At 47.6% G+C, this 14,055-nt stretch overlaps 1 protein-coding gene across 1 annotated transcript in view; it reads right to left on the reverse strand.

The window, feature by feature from the left end:
* The window catches only part of LOC129827948 (alpha-1,3-mannosyl-glycoprotein 4-beta-N-acetylglucosaminyltransferase B-like), a 229,780-nt gene that overhangs the window by 43,847 nt on the left and 171,878 nt on the right, over positions 1-14,055 (reverse strand). The window lies entirely within an intron of this gene.

Here is a 14,055-nt window from a genome sequence, read left to right on the forward strand (position 1 = left end):
TATGATTCAGTACTACACAAATTTGTTTATTTATTTACTAGCTAATTAAATGGGAACACAGGATAAACACACACTCTGGACCAGTTATTGACTGGAGACTTAATACGCTGAGAACAGGTCCCAGGCGGAATGACAACAACCTGGATGCTTGTTAAAGAAGAGATGGCGAGGGAGAGAAAGGGACAGAGACACATAAAATTGCCACATTCAGAAACTACTCTCACCTACAATAACGATATATTTTGCACACAAACCACCGCCCGCTTTGAGCAAGAAATCATGAATTAATGTATTTACATATGCCTGGGTTCGCCGGGGATCTCTCGGTGAACGGGACAGCCTTGGAAAGGGCCCTTTCGTGGCACGATTGTAAGGCTCTGATTGTCCAAAATGGTTCCAACAACTCTTCTCTTGTTGTCCTTCTTTGTAGTTGTCCGGTATCCGGTGCATTGTCGTGTAGTCCTGAACAGAACTACAGAGTTTATTTTCCTTCCATTCGCTCTTGAAGATGCTTCTTTAAAGATAGGCTAGCCAGCCGTATCAATGGTTCCCCGGTGAGGTGATGAGTAGCGTAATACAATGGTTTGAGCAGAGTAACAGGATGGTACTACTTAATTCGCTTTCGAAGATACTTTACTAAGGACAGCTAATCAGCCGTACCAGTGATTGTCCGGGAGGTGAGTTTATCGTCTCCACCTCGTGTTGAAATTCAAAGTTCAGACCATTTTAAAAACTCGCATCTGCAGCTTCACACTTTCCTGGTATAACGTGTTCATTTTTTAACCCATCATTCATACCTTTTGCTCAAAAGGGGTGGTTCTGGCAGGCTGGCACGCTTCCTGACTTCACTTCGGGGCGGTGATTACTCACTATGCAAAGTTATGCAAAACAGGTATCTCTTATAACTTCTCAAATCACATTCCTCTCTTAACAAAAACACTCCAAAAAATGTTCATATTACATGAACAACCCATAGTATGGAAACTTCATCTACAGTACCAGTCAAAAGTTTGGACACATCTACTCATTTAGGGGTTTTCTTTATTTTGACTATTTTCTACATTGTAGAATAATAGTGAAGACATGAAAACTATGAAAAAACACATATGGAATCCTGTAGTAACCAAAAAAGTGTTAAACAAATCCAAATATTATGTCAGACTAGGGGGTTTGGTCAAGAAGTTTACACAGATCAGACACGGACAGAATTGTACTATCTCGGTTTCAACGGTGTTTATTAAATAACAAACAAACAAAAAGAAAAGAATAGGTCTCCTCCGGGATACCGTCTTCTGGGCTCCGGAGTCTTGCTGTATCCTGTGGGGAACAAAACCAAGTTCCCTCCGTTATCTCTGGTACTGAGCATGACTATACGGGAGTAACCGCTCTTCCCCCAGTCCCCACCCCCGTGTGCTGCCCTTTTGGCAGCTTTATAGGACTCGTCCAGCTGGTGAGCAATCAGTCCCCTTGATTACTCACCAACCACAATCAGCCCCAATTAGTCCTAGCTAATTTTCTGTATGCCACAATATATTTTTGATTTTAGATTCTTCAAAGTAGCATTGATGACAGCTTTGCACACTTTTAGCATTCTCTCAACCAGCTTCACCTGGAATGTTTTTCCAACCGTCTTGAAGGTGTTCCAACATATGCTGAGCACTTGTTGGCTGCTTTTCTTTCACTCTGCGGTCCAACTCATCCCAAACCATCTCAATTGGGTTGAGGTCGGGTGATTGTGGAGGCCAGGTCATCTGATGCAGCACTCCATCACTCTGCTTCTTGGTCAAATGGAGGTGTGTTGGGTCATTGTCCTGTTGAAAAACAAATGATAGTCCCACTAAGCGCAAACAAGCTGGGATGAAGTATCACTGCAGAATGCTGTGGTAGCCATGCTGGTTAAGTGTGCCTTGAATTCTAAATAAATCACTGACAGTGTCACCAGCAAAGCACCCCCACACCACCTCCTCCATGCTTCACGGTGGGAACCACACATCCAAAGATCATCCGTTCACCTACTCTGCGTCTCACAAAGACACGGAGGTTGGAATCAAAAATGTCAAATTTGGACTCATCAGACAAAAGGACAGAGTTCCACCGGTCTAATGTCCATTTCTCGTGTTTCTTGGCCCAAGCAAGTCTCTTATTATTATTGGTGTCCTTTAGTAGTGTTTTCTTTGCAGCAATTCGACCATGAAGGACTGATTCACGCGGTCTCCTCTGAACAGTTGATGTTGAGACGTGTCTGTTACTTGAACTCTGTGAAGCATTTATTTGGGCTGCAAATAAATGCTTTGTTTAACACTAACACCTTTTGGGTTACTACATGATTGCATATGTGTTATTTCATAGTTTTCAAGTCTTCACTGTTATTCTACAATGTAGAAACTAGTAAAAATACAGAAAAACCTTAGAATGAGTAGGTGTGTCCAAACTTTTGACTGGTACTGTTTGTAGTGGGTATTCTTTCCAAGTTACAGTATTTCCTTTATAACATCAGAAAATAAACACAATTATATTAGTGTTCAATAGATCGCCTCCGACCATTCCCCACGTTCTAAGTTCGAAATATTGTTCCAGTATTCGCTTTTGAATGTGTTAGAGTTTCAGCAGGAAAAGGTCTGTTGAGACAAAGCACGTTCCTTTGGTGAATTAGGAGAGCGCAGACCTGGATCTTCTCCCTTGATTTACTACAGGACGTGAGTGTCATCTCCACTGTAACGATCGTCGTAATCCTCCTCCTCAATGAGGAGGAGAGGCGAGAAGGATCAGACCAACTAAATAAACACAAGAAGACATAAGTACGTAAGAGTGTCTACTTTGAGAAACGGATGCCTCACAAGTCCTGAACTGGCAGCTTCATTAAATAGTACCCGCAAAACACCAGTCTCAACGTCAACAGTGAAGAGGCGACTCCAGGATGCTGGCCTTCTAGGCAGAGTTACAAAGAAAAAGCCACATCTCAGACTCGCCAATATAATAAAAGATTAAGATGGGCAAAAGAACACAGACACTGGACAGAGGAAGATTGTAAAAAAGTGTTATTGACAGAGGAATTTAAGTTTGAGGTGTTTGGATCACAAAGAAGAACATTCGTGAGATGCAGAAAAATGAAAAGATGCTGGAGCAGTGCTTGACGCCATCTGTCAAGCATGGTGGAGGTAATGTGATGGTCTGGGGGTGCTTTGGAGGTGGTAAAGTGGGAGATTTGTACAGGGTAAAAGGGATCTTGAAGAAGGAAGGCCATCACTCCATTTTGCAACACCATCCTCCTACAACAGGACAATGACCCAAAGCAGCTCCAAACTATGCAATAACTATTTAGGGAAGAAGCAGTCAGCTGGTATTCTGTCTATAATGGAGTGGCCAGCACAGTCACTGGATCTCAACCGTATTGAGCTGTTGTGGGAGCAGCTTGACCGTAAGATACGTAAGAAGTGCCCATCAAGCCAATCCAACTTGTGGGAGATGCTTCAGGAAGCATGGGGTGAAATCTCTTCAGATCACCTCAACAAATTGACAACTGGAATGCTAAAAGGTCTGCAAGGCTGTAATAGCTGCAAATGGAGGATTCTTTGACAAAAGCAAAGTTTGAAGGACACAGTTATTATTTCCCCAAAATGTTTTAATCATTATATATAACCATGTCAGCATATTGACTATATTTCCTATTCTTTTGCAACTCATTTCATGTATGTTTTCATGGAAAATAGGGACATTTCTAAGTGATCCCAAACTTTTCAACGGTAGTGTACATTTGGTGCTGCGGTACTGCTTGCCGTGCGGTAGAAGAGAGAACAGTCTATGACTAGGATGGCTGGAGTCTTTGCCAATTTTTATGGCCTTCCTCTGTCACCGCCTGGAATAGAGGTCCTGGATGGCAGGAAGCTTGGCCCTGGTGATGTACTGGACCGTACACACTACCCTCTAGCGCCTTGCGGTCGGAGACCGCGCTGTTGCCATACCAGGCGGTGATGCAACCAGTCAGGAAGCTCTCGATGGTGCAGCTGTAGAACGTTTTGAGGATCTAAAGACTCATGACAAATCTTTTCAGTCTCCTGAGGGGGAAAAGGTGTTGTCGTGTCCTCTTCACGACCATCTTGGTGTGTTTGGACAATGATAAATTGTTGGTGATGTGTACACCAAGGAACTTGAAGCTCTCAACCTGCTCCACTACAGCTTCGTCGATGACAATGAGGGTGGACTCGTCCCTCCTTTTCCTGTAGTCCATGATCATCTCGTTTGTCTTGATCACGTTGACAGAGAGGTTGTTGTCCTGGCACCACACTGCCAGGTCTCTGACCTCCTCCTTATAGTCTCATCGTTGTCGGTGATCAGGCCTACCACAGTGCTGTTGTCGGCAAATTAATGATGGTGTTGGAGTCGTGCTTGGCCACGCAGTCATGGGTGAACAGGGAGTACAGGTGGGGACTGAGCATGCACCCCTGAAGGACCCCCCGTGTTGAGGGAGGTGTTTAATCCCAGGGTCCTTAGCTTAGTGATGAGCTTTGAGGAAAATATGGAGTTGAACGCTGAGCTGTTGTCAATGAACAGCAAGCATTCTCACGTAGGTGTTCCTTTTGTCCAGGTGGGAAAGGGCAGTTTCATCTGTGGATATGTTGGGTTGGTATGCAAATTAGAGTGGGTCTAGGGTTTCTGGGATGATGGTGTTGATGTGAGCCATGACCAGCCTTTGTAAGCACTTCATGGATGCAGACGTGAGTGCTACGGGTCGGTAGTCATTTAGGCAGGTTACCTTGGTTTTCTAGTGCACATGGACTATGGTGGTCTGCTTGAAACATGTAGGTATTACAGACTCAATCTGTAATCCGTCTGGTCCTGCGGCCTTGTGAATGTTGACCTGTTTAAAGGTCTTACTCACATCGGCTATGGCGAGCGTGGTCACACAGTCGTCCGGAACAGCTGGTGCTCTCATGCATGTTTCAGTGTTGCTTGCCTTGAAGCGCGCATAGAAGTTGTTTAGCTCATCTGGAAGGCTGGTGTCACTGGTCATCTCACGGCTGGGCTTCCCTTTGTAGTCCGTAATAGTTTGCAAGCCCTGCCATATCCGACAAGCATCAGAGCCGGTGTAGTAGGACTCAATCTTAGTCCTGTATTTACCCTTTGTATGTTTGATAGTTCGTCTGAGGGCATAGCGGGATTTCTTTTAAGTGTCTGGGTTAGAGTCCCGCTCCTTGAAAGCAGCAGCTCTACCCTTTAGCTCACTCTGGATGTTGTCTGTGAACCATGGCGTGTACGTACGGTCACTGTGGGAACAACATCATTGATGCACTTATTGATGAAGCCGGTGACTGATGTGGTATAGTCCTCAATGCCATTGGAGGAATCCCGGAACATATTGCTCCCGGGTGGCGCAGTGGTCTAGGGCACTGCATCGCAGTGCTAGCTGCGCCACCAGAGTCTCTGGGTTCGCGCCCAGGCTGGGCTGGGTTCGCGCCCAGGCTCTGTCGCAGCCGGCCGCAACTGGGAGGTCCGTGGGGCAATGCACAATTGGCATAGCGTCGTCCGGGTTAGGGAGGGTTTGGCCGGTAGGGATATCCTTGTCTCAGTGTGTAAAATGTAATATGTAATATGTAAAAATGTAAAAAATGTAATAAAATGTATGCACTCTACTGTAAGTTGCTCTGGATAAGAGCGTCTGCTAAATGACTAAAATGTAATGTAAATGTAATATGCGGAGTGGAAAGTGGTCATCTTTAAGTAACGTAGAACGAACACTTATACATAACAAAACAACAAACGTGACAAACCGCAAACAGTCCCGTGTGGTACAAACACAGACACGAGATACAACCACCCACAGCCACCACGTGAATCACAGGCTGCCTAAGTATGATTCTCAATCAGGGACAACGATTGACAGCTGTCTCTGATTGAGAATCATACCCGGCCGAACACAAACAACCCAACAAGAAAATAACACCTCGACAACCCACCCCAACTCACGCCCTGACCAACTAAATAAACACAAGAAAAAGGAAAAACAGGTCAGGAACGTGACATAACCCCCCCCCTTAAGGTGCGAACTCCGGGCCCACCAGCATAAAGTCTAGGGGAGGGTCTGGGTGGGCGTCTGTCCACGGTGGCGGCTCTGGCGCTGGTCGTGGTCCCCACCCCACCATAGTCAAACCCCGCTTCTTTGGCCTCCTCCCAATGACCACCCTCCATGTCAATCCCACTCTACCAAAGGGCAGCACCGGACTGAGGGGCAGCACCGGACTGAGGGGCAGCACCGGACTGAGGGGCGGATCCTGGCTGGCTGGCACTGGCGGATCCTGGCTGGCTGGCGGATCCTGGCTGGCTGGCGGATCCTGGCTGGCTGGCGGATCCTGGCTGGCTGGCGGATCCTGGCTGGCTGGCTCTGGCAGCTCCTGGCTGGCTGGCTCTGGCAGCTCCTGACTGGCTGGCTCTGGCAGCTCCTGACTGGCTGGCTCTGGCAGCTCCTGACTGGCTGGCTCTGGCAGCTCCTGACTGGCTGGCTCTGGCAGCTCCTGACTGGCTGGCTCTGGCAGCTCCTGACTGGCTGGCTCTGGCAGCTCCTGACTGGCTGGCTCTGGCAGCTCCTGACTGGCTGGCTCTGGCAGCTCCTGACTGGCTGGCTCTGGCAGCTCCTGACTGGCTGGCTCTGGCAGCTCCTGACTGGCTGGCCCTGGCAGCTCCTGGCTGGCTGGCTCTGGCAGCTCCTGGCTGGCTGGCTCTGGCAGCTCCTGGCTGGCTGGCTCTGGCAGCTCCTGGCTGGCTGGCTCTGGCAGCTCCTGGCTGGCTGGCTCTGGCAGCTCCTGGCTGGCTGGCTCTGGCTGGTCCTGGCTGGACGGTTCTGGCTGGTCCTGGCTGGACGGCTCTGGCTGGTCCTGGCTGGACGGCTCTGGCTGGTCCTGGCTGGACGGCTCTGAAGGCTCAGTACAGACGGACAGCGCTGGGCAGGCAGACAGTTCAGGCGCCGCTGGGCAGACGGCAGACTCTGGTTGGCTGGGATGAACTGTAGACCTGGTGCGTGGTGTAGGCACTGGCTGCGCTGGAGAGGAGGAAGGCTCTGACAGCGTTGGACAGGTGGGAGCAGCTGGAGAGAGAACCCGGAGAGACAGCCTGGTGCGGGGGGCTGCCACCGGTGAACTGGTACGTGGAGGTGGCATCGGGTATACCGGACCGTGAAGGAGGACACGCGCTCTTGAGCACCGAGCCTGCCCAACCTTACCAGGTTGAATGGTCCCCGTAGCCCTGCCAGTGTGGCGAGGTGGAATAGCCCGCACTGGGCTATGCTGGCGAACCGGGGACACCATTCATAAGGCTGGTGCCATGTATGCCGGCCCGAGGAGACGCACTGGAGGCCAGATGCGTTGGGCCGGCTTCATGATATCCGGCTCGATGCCCAACTTAGCCCTACCAGTGCGGCAAGGTGGAATAGCCCGCACTGGGCTAAGCACGCGTACTGGGGACACCGTGCGCTTTACCGCATAACACGGTGTCTGACCAGTACGACGCCCTCTCACTCCACGGTAAGCACGGGGAGTTGGCTCAGGTATCCTACCCGGCTTTCTCACACTCCTTGTGTGCCCCCCCCCCCCCCCCCCCAAGAAATTTTTGGGTCTGACTCTCGGGCTCCCAAACGCGTCGCCGCGCTGCCTCCTCATACCAGCGCCTCTGGACGAGGAGGAGAGGCGAGAAGGATCAGACCAATATGCGGAGTGGAAAGTGGTCATCTTTAATTAACGTAGAACGAACACTTATACATAACCAAAACAACAAACGTGACAAACCGCAAACAGTCCCGTGTGGTACAAACACAGACACGAGATACAACCACCCACAGCCACCACGTGAATCACAGGCTGCCTAAGTATGATTCTCAATCAGGGACAACGATTGACAGCTGTCTCTGATTGAGAATCATACCCGGCCGAACACAAACAACCCAACAAGAAAATAACACCTCGACAACCCACCAAAACTCAGGCCCTGACCAACTAAATAAACACAAGAAAAAGGAAAAACAGGTCAGGAACGTGACATCCACTAGTTCCCCCCCCCCCCCCCCCTTCTACGGATGAAAGGGGGTATGATTGAAGTTATTCATTGCAAACCTGATCTGACATATATGGATTCTCGTGGTCAGGCAAGACAATGTAAAATGCATTCGGAAAGTTTTCAGACCCCTTTACTTTTTACACATTTTGTTATGTTACAGCATTATTCTAAAATGTACTAAATCGTTTTCTCCCCTCATCAATCTACACACAATACCCCATAATGACAACGAAAAACAGGTTTTTAGAATATTTTGCAAATGTATAAAAAATAAAATTACTTTATTCACATAAGTATTCAGACCCTTTGCTATGAGATTCTAAATTAAGCTCAGGTGCACCCGGGTTCCATTGACCATCCTTGAGATGTTTATACAGCTTAATTGGAGTCCACCTTTGGTAAATTCAAGTGATTGAACATGATTTGGAAAGGCACACACCTGTCTATATAAGATCCCACAGTTGTCAGTGCAGATCCCACAGTTGTCAGAGCAAAAACCAAGTCATGAGGTTGAAGGAATTGTCCGTAAAGCTCAGAGACTTGTGCCGAGGCATAAATCTGGGGAATAGTACCAAAAAATAGATCTCCAAGAACACAGTGGCCTCCATCATTCTTAAATGGAAGAAGTTTGGGACCACCAAGACTCTTCCTAGAGCTGGCTGCCCGGCCAAACTGAGCAATCGGGGGAGAAGGTCTTTGGTCAGGGAGGTGATTTTCACTCTGACAGAGCTCCAGAGTTCCTCTGTAGAGTTGGAAGAACCTTTCAGAAGGACAACCATATCTGCAGCACTCCACCAATCAGGCCTTTATGGTAGATTGGCCAGACTGAAGCCACTCCTCAATAAAAGGCACATGAGTTTGCCAAAGGGCACCTAAAGGACTCTCAGACCATGATAAACAAGATTATCTGGTCTGATGAAACCAAGATTGAACTCTTTGGCCTGAATGCCAAGCATTACATCTGGAGGAAACCAGGCAGAGCTCATCACCTGGCCATTACCATCCCTACGGTGAAGCATGGTGGTGGCAGCATCATGCTGTGGGGATGTTTTCAGTGGCAGGGACTGGGAGACTAGTCAGGACTGAGGGCAAGATGAACAGAGCAAAGTAGAGAGATCCTTGATGAAAACCTTCTTCGGAGAGCTCAGGACCTCAGACTGGGGTGAAGGTTCACCTTCCAACAGGACAACAACCCTAAGCACACAGCCAAGACTACGCAAGGAGTGGCTTTGGAACAATTATCTGAATGACCTTGAGTGGCCCAGCCAGAGCCCAGACTTGAACGCAATTAAACATGTCTGGAGAGACCTGAAAATAGCTGTGCAGTGACACTCCCCATCCAACCTGACAGAGCTTGAGAGGATCTGCAGAGAAGAACGGGATAAACTCCTCAAATACAGGTGCGCCAAGCTTGTAGTGTCATACCCAAGAAGAGTCTGTATTCACTGCCAAAGGTGCTTAACAAAGTACTGAGTAAAGGGTCTGAATACTTATGTAAATGTGATAATTCAGCAAAAAAAATGGCTTTGTCATGATTAGGGGAGAATTTTTTTTTAATCAATTTCAGAATAAGGCTGTAAAATATATATTTTTTTGAAAAAGTCAAGGGGTCTGAATACTTTCCGAATGCACTGTATGTGTGTGTGTGTGTGTGTGTGTGTGTGTACGCGTGCGTGCGTGTATATAACAACCGTATTGCATTAGTTGTCATGCATCTAAATTACATGAACTCATGGGAGAAGGTGAAGGCTGTAATGCTAGTGAATGCTGACTCAGGAGAATGCTTGCGTGAAGGGATACAGAGGTGGAATTTACTTCTGGGCTGAAAACGCAGCATAGTATTAGGATTGTGACTTAGGAGAGATGCTTTTCTCTGGCCTTGTCACCTACAAGCTGCTATGAATAAAGTGTAAGAACAATGTGGTGCTTACATATGCTATGAATCGCTGACTGCTGAATAATGAATAAGTACCGAATGCAGGACTTGGGGTGCATCGCAATACTCTTAAGTGACCTACTTTTCTCTTCATTCTGCACTAGTTTGAAAGCAATATGGTGACTGGCATCCTGATCTTTACTTTCAACTGTCCAGTTCTTTCAAATTAGTGCAGATGAAGGCGAGGACATGAGGAGATGAAGCCACTCTAGAGTATGGAGATGCACCCCTGGACTGCCAAACCCACTGTCGAGCACTGCAGTCCAAATTAAACTGACAAATCCCATTTCTCTCCATCCCTACATGATCCCTTGGGCGCTAATGAGAATTTGTGCACGTGGCGGCGAGAGGTGCTGCAAAATGATACCATCATTGATTGTTTGCCATGAAGCGCGCTCAAGATGATGGATGATTTTTAATCAAATGTGTCATTTGTTATAACATAAGTAATATTTCAGCAGATGGAGTACCATTTTAAGTCTTCTGTTTTATTTGAATTGAATCATGTTCTAGTTTCTTGGACCGTGCATATCTTTATTTATCTCTGTAGGCTATTGAGAGCTATCCGTTTTATTTAGGTAGGATACTCTGTAATGTTTTTTCTCCTCCTTTTCTATCAGCTGATAGTCTTCCCCCCCCCCCTCACTCATTCAAACGAGATTGACCCCCGCCCACCTTTGCCTCACTAATCTTCATGAATCAACACTGAGTGAGACACCCTGTCCTGTCCATCTCAGTAGTCGTGTTCCACTTCTAGTCCTGTTCACTGCTCAGTCATCCGGAAGACATGACCTCTCTCTCTCTCTCTACCCCCTATTTCCTTGCACTCATATGCATATCCACACATTCAAATGGCTGTCCCCCTGATTGCGCTCGCTGCTAGGCCTGTCGGGCCGGTTAGCCGCAGAATGCTAATGAGAGCGGAAGGGAGAGAGTCACTAACAGTCGCTAACCACGCTAACCACTAGCTAGAGCTCCTAAAAACACCTGAGAGAGCCAAGTCAGAGCACAGCCCATCGGATTACTGCTCACAAAGCCTCCCCACTGCTTCGTGGGAATTATGTATTTAGCGCCGCATGGCTTATCCTATGAGGAGGGGAATATTGTTATGGTTTGTCTCAGATCATTATCGTCACGACGATGACTAATTATGTTATGTAATTGTGTTTTAAAGCCCCTTGACTAACAAACGCTGACTGGACTAAGCCTAATACAGAGGCTGTGCAGCTCTCTGACCGCGTAATAGCGCATGATGAGAATGGGAGTTGATTTTTGGTAAATCTTGTTGTCTAGGCTACTTTCTTCATCTTTAGGGAAAAGGAAGAAGCAAAAATGTGAGAGTATCATTACTCAACCCTATAGCTATTCCTCCTTTGAACTATTGTACCTCGTCCGTTTAAAATCTCTCAAAAAGGTGACAACTTTGAACAAGTTCAAACGCTGAGCGATTCTAAATCTAGGTCTCATTCTCTTCCCCACTCCCTCTCTCCTAGTCCTCAGACTGAAAACAAGTAATGCAGAATCGAGGTTGGTGTCTTTTCTGTGACCAATGCTGTTGACGGCCCGGCGGATGTGATTCGGCGAAGTGCTCGTTGTGACAGGCAGGAGATGCGAGCCTGTCGGCTCATCAAAACTCAGAACCTGCCTGAGCAGCGTTAAGTCACGGTTGTCGGACCGGGCCCGCCGTCCCGGGCCCGCCGTCCCAGGCTACACGCGAGGACCATGCGCTCAACTTAAATGTGTACGGAGAAGGGGAAGGAGAAAGAGAGGAGAGAGGGAAAGATGAGAGCGATATAGGGGTGATACAGAGCGAGAGATGGCAGAGATGGGGGTGAGAGAGAGAGATGGGGGTGATAGAGAGAGAGACGCCTCAACCCCATGTCCTCCACGGGAAGCCTGGAATCGGATCCACACACTAAACTGACAGGCACTCAAAACGCTTAGATAAGCACAGCGAGTGACAGCAGTGGCTACGTTATCCGTCAGAAGCTTTAACTTTATATGTTTGATAAGTGGAATAAGAGAAGGCCCACGTCAAGCAATCTCAGGCTAAGATTTCTACTCAATTGAAAGTGAATAGCAATCTCAGCATTGTTTACCCCCCATGGGAGAGTCCTTGGAGACAACTTTTGTTCTACCAGCAGCAAAATATTGCACCTAAATGTATTGTTTTATTAGTCAATGGGCTCCCAATAGACTATTCCCCAATAGGTAGAAGTTGCCAGTGGGCACAGATCTCAGATCAGCTTTCCCTCCCCCAATCCCATGCTTACCCTTAAGCACAAAACTAACCTTAGATCAGTATCACTCCCAAGTCCATATACAGCCTACTGGTCCTATAGCTAGAGCTAGAATATAACACATGTTGTTTGACAGCCTCTATAGACAGGGCCCAGTAATGAGGTAGGTCTTTGCTGGGGGAGATGGGGCTGGAGAGATGGAGTGGAGGGAGAGGAGAGTGGGCATCAATCACTGGTTAAGCTGGGCCCCGAACAGCGCTCAGGGACCTATTAGAGTAAAGTGCAGCAGCAGAAGCTCATGGGAAAGAGCATGCTGCATGCAGTGTAATTGTGTGTACATGAGGGGGATTCTGTATAGGTATATACTGTATGTGTGTGTGTGTGTGTGTGTGTGTGTGTGTGTGTGTGTGTGTGTGTGTGTGTGTGTGTGTGTGTGTGTGTGTGTGTGTGTGTGTGTGTGTGTGTGTGTGTGTGTGTAGAAAGTGTTTTGGTCAAATGTCACCCTTGTAAAGGGTTACTGTTGGATGACACTCGGCTAATTAGTGTAGTGTCTTCATAATGCTTGGTCCATGGCAATCACTTCACTGACGATTCTTCCAATACTTTTCTTTGACATTTCTCAGAGAGAAAAAAAATGTTCTCAGTTGTCACTTGTGTGAACACACACACACGACACAGAGGCACACAATGGCTTGGCTGTATGTGTGACAGCTGTGGCCGCTCGGTGGCCTTTAAGTGGCTGCTGTCATTTGTTCTTTACTGATCAGCAGAGAGTCACAAGACACCCGACCCCCTCCGATCCCCCCCCCCCCCCCTCTGAATGGAAAAGTTAGAAATGTCAAAAGGCCACAATCATAAGAAAGTGGAAATCAGCTTCAGCCAGACTATTATGAGTCCCATGACAAAAACACACCATCAGAGAAGGGTTTATTTGGGTATTTTCCGCTCATAATTTCAAATCAATCTGTGACATATTTTTGGTTCAATCATAGATGAGTGCTGAGTGGAAAGGATGACGTATATCACTATTAATTTTCATAAAAATAAAAAAACGATTGACTCTGACAGTGAGTCTGTGTGTGTCGTTAGAATCCTTGTGTATAGCACGTGTCAAACCCTGCAGAAAGAACGACTAGGGGATTCTTTGGTTCAGTTTACCATGGGACCAGGCAATGCGCTGGCTGTCAGAAGGACAACCATCTCTGCAGCACTCCACCAATCAGGCCTTTATGGTAGATTGGCCAGACTGAAGCCACTCCTCAATAAAAGGCACATGAGTTTGCCAAAGGGCACCTAAAGGACTCTCAGACCATGATAAACAAGATTCTCTGGTCTGATGAAACCAAGATTGAACTCTTTGGCCTGAATGCCAAGCATCACATCTGGAGGAAACCAGGCAGAGCTCATCACCTGGCCAATACCATCCCTACGGTGAAGCATGGTGGTGGCAGCATCATGCTGTGGGGATGTTTTCAGTGGCAGGGACTGGGAGACTAGTCAGGACTGAGGGCAAGATGAACAGAGCAAAGTAGAGAGATCCTTGATGAAAACCTTCTTCGGAGCGCTCAGGACCTCAGACTGGGGTGAAGGTTCACCTTCCAACAGGACAACAACCCTAAGCACACAGCCAAGACTACGCAAGGAGTGGCTTTGGAACAATTATCTGAATGACCTTGAGTGGCCCAGCCAGAGCCCAGACTTGAACGCAATCAAACATCTCTGGAGAGACATGAAAATAGCTGTGCAGTGACACTCCCCATCCAACCTGACAGAGCTTGAGAGGATCTGCAGAGAAGAACGGGATAAACTCCTCAAATACAGGTGCGCCAAGCTTGT

The sequence above is a fragment of the Salvelinus fontinalis genome, chromosome 29 (assembly GCF_029448725.1).
Source record: "Salvelinus fontinalis isolate EN_2023a chromosome 29, ASM2944872v1, whole genome shotgun sequence".
Taxonomy (NCBI): Eukaryota; Metazoa; Chordata; class Actinopteri; order Salmoniformes; family Salmonidae; genus Salvelinus; species Salvelinus fontinalis.